We start from the raw sequence: 3,261 nt of genomic DNA, 5'->3' as shown, positions 1-3,261 counted from the left end.
TAGCTGTCAACGCCGCGCTCTGACAGAGTGGGCGAGTGGGACGAGACAGAGGCAGGCTGGAAAACACGGAGAGCGGTGGCAACGCAGGGATTGGCGTCTGTGACTGGGCGTGTTTGGCTGTCTGGGGTAGGGCCATAAGATAAGCCTATATTGCATCAAGCATAGGTGATTTGCAAAAATGTCAATTATAGCAAAAAAAGGCAAATAAAGTTAAAGACAACCCATGCAAAACCAAAAAGTGGTGATTACTGCAAGTCTCCATATTACAGTTGAAATGCTGTATTATCGTAAGAGCAAAAAAGTAGCATGCCAAATAAGGATGCCAGAGAGATAAATTATGGGTTTAACCCTTGAGAGACAATAAATCACTATAAACTCAACAGTGTATTGATTTTTCACGTTTGAGCTGACTATGACACATAATCAGAACACAGTGTATTGCCCATGTGACGAAATAGAAAGCACATGAATATTGCTGAAATGAATATTTCTTTCAACAAGTATCTGCTTCTTTCTTTCTGTTTACAGCTGCTTGTTTAACGGTGAGGTGTGTGGTGCTGGAACAGTAGCAGCCGGAGGAAATGTCTGTTTATGCCTATTCCACAGTGGGATTTGCAGGAACTTTGGGCCTGCATACGGCTCATTGTTATAACTTCCCTGTGCAGGCAGCTCAGAAAAATACGAGTTTGTGTTGAGGTCACGCCAGTTTCTGATTAAACGATATAACCTGCTTTGTATTATTCAGCTTCAGTTCAGGGAGCCAGAGCCAAAGGGTTGGGATGACCTCTCCATTCAAATGGTGCAGGGTTACAGTCTTTTGGAGACCTGGTGGATTGTGTGATTGGAACAAGACGTTGCAGAAGCAACAGTCAGTCTCTCTTATATCCGTCTCATAAAGGAACCAGGGTCTATTCATATTCTCCAGCTCTTTACCTTCAGAGCTGAGGGATCAACCAAGTGACCATTCAGAGAGATTTGACCACAAGAGGAGTGGTGAGACACCTTGTGGCAGTAAAGAGCCACTCAGCACTTCTGAGGCCAAAGTCAGCAGTGACCCAATCAATATCCCACGGGGCGTAATGATGGATGCAGGCATTATTGATCTGCCGCTTTGACGTGGGCAAAATGTTACAAGGCAGATTGTCTGTTCTTCCCAACCGACCACACTCTGGAAATACATCAGTATGCTGTGGGTGCTCGCTCAGTGGCTCTTCTCCTCATTAGCTCTGACAGGGCCAGTATGGTAATGTAGCAGGAAAGTGACTTGGACTGCAGGTTGGAATCTTTTAGCTGGTCAAGGTAGAGCAAATTCTATCTACTTATGATATTTCCTGATGTCTTAAAGCTCCTGCCCATGGTCATCCCACACAAGTGTTTTCACCTATGTTTCCTAAAGGTATTAGGTATTGTATTAGTATTCCAAAATGAAAATGCTGTTTGGAAGAACTTTTGTTTTCACAGTCTTCTTGGCAAGTTTACAGAACCCGAGATCTCCGAATTCAGAAGTCAGCGCGTACGGGCTCCTTACCAACTCAACCTCCGGCCATTTATTTATTCTTTCAGTTTTCATCTCTTGTTGAGTGCTCTGCTGCTCATATCTCTGCTCTGTTCATGCATGGGTGTAATGAGTCTATTGGTTGAGTAGCATATCCATCAAAGCATCTCTTAGCATATGCTAATATACAGGCAGTGGGAATGCAGAGCACTTTACCAGCTTGCTGGCAGATGCAGCAGAATAGTCAGCATGAGAGTAATCCACCTCCCATTTATTGTAAATATTGATCCATTTATGTACATACATTCATAAAAATCAATCGGAGAAATGTCTATGAATTTAAGAACAAAATGATGAGCTCCAGCAGCTTCCATAGAGACTTCCTGTCTGCTCAGTTAACTTATGAAAAGTAATATATTATGTTCTGTGTCACAAGGTCTGGGTAATGAATAAGTACTGCCACCTGCTGTTCTATTGACTGAAAGAGTGCTCTTCTCCCATACCACAGGTGATAAGTCTGCCCAGGTTTTGGGATATCTGCCCCGAAATTATTGACCACAGTTCAAGTATAATAAAGCTGAAAGGAGTTTTGGTTTTTGAAAGATTTGAAAATATTCAATTTGAGAAACACTACAGCAACAACCTCTCCAGAAACAAGCCGGCATGGCTAGAATATCATACTCAATTAGTTATTTCAAAGACATTTTACTCAAGTAATAATTAAAGTACTTGTGTAAAAATGTGCTTAGATGGGAGTAAAAAGTAGTTCAGTAAAAATGCACTTTGAGTAAATTATAAATATACCATTGCCTTCCTCTGTATAGCCTCAGAGTTAACCCCAAAAGAGCATGAAACTCAGACATTAATAAACCAATATGACAGACAGTATATCAGCCTCAACGAAGTCTTTGAACACCACGGCGGGTGCAAGAAGCATTCGACCTATGAAGACACAAATAAAACTTCTTAGAGAATCAACAGAAGAATAAAACATCCCCAGCATGAGCATTTTAGCATTTAGCATGTTAGCCAGATCCATCATGCACCTATTGGGTGTGTTCAATTTGGGTAACTTAACGTGCTGGTCGAGCGATGCATTAAACCAACGATTAATTCAGGTTGATGCAACCTATTTTTAAAACTATGTCAAGGAGCAGTAATGGTAACATAACTATAACCCATAATGAGGTCATTCTTTATTTCATTGCATTGTTATGCACCGTTCACTGACTACCTGGCCCATGTGCAATACCTACACACACCCCCGTGACACTCGGCCAGTGAAGACACGTGTTCAACCTCTTATCCAGAGTGTCACCTCTCTGGAGCTCTGCCCTCCTGCGACCAAACCACACCAGCAATTTCTTCTCTGCTGCAGCTGCTGATGTGGCTCATTTTTTTAATATGACTTTTGTGATTAGGCCACTGTGTAACAGATGCAACTTCAAATGTAACAAAAAACAATACTCGTGTTAAAAAAAAATAGGCTAGGTGACATAAGTAAAAGCAATATTATCTGTATTTAGAAATAGGCTACACACAAAAATGACTTTGTTACTGTAAGGAGAGCAAATGTGACTTTCACCTCTGAAAAAAATGCGCATTAGGATCGAGGAGAGGAAGTAAAGAAGTACATGACTAAAGTACTGCATGTGCAATTTTCAGGTACTTAAACGTGAGCATTTACATTTAATGCCTTTTTAAAATTCCACTACATTTTGGAGGGAGATATTTTACAGTTCTTTAACAGCTATAGTTACTTATCA

Source organism: Melanostigma gelatinosum (genome assembly GCF_949748355.1).
Source record: "Melanostigma gelatinosum genome assembly, chromosome: 13".
NCBI lineage: Eukaryota > Metazoa > Chordata > Actinopteri > Perciformes > Zoarcidae > Melanostigma > Melanostigma gelatinosum.
The sequence above is the reverse complement of the archived record's forward strand: the minus strand, read 5'-3'. Positions refer to the sequence as shown.